This window comes from Eimeria mitis, genomic scaffold, assembly GCF_000499745.2.
Source record: "Eimeria mitis Houghton genomic scaffold, Emh_scaff453, whole genome shotgun sequence".
NCBI lineage: Eukaryota > Apicomplexa > Conoidasida > Eucoccidiorida > Eimeriidae > Eimeria > Eimeria mitis.
This window is the reverse complement of record NW_013572845.1, coordinates 12,103-12,324: the sequence shown is the minus strand read 5'-3', so window position 1 is coordinate 12,324 and position 222 is coordinate 12,103.

Below are 222 nucleotides of genomic sequence, written 5' to 3'. Positions count from 1 at the left end.
CTTCTGGTGCTGTTTGTCTGTGTTCTTCATTTATATTTAATTTATTTTTATTATTATTATTATTATTATTATTGTTGTTGTTGTTGGTGTTTTCGTTTTCTTCTTGGTTTTGGTTTTGTTGTTTTTTTTTGTTTTTTTTTTTTTCTATGATCGCAAAACGAGGCCGCAGATATTCAAATATCTCCGTTAGCATATTGAAACAACTCAGCAGCAAACCTACTG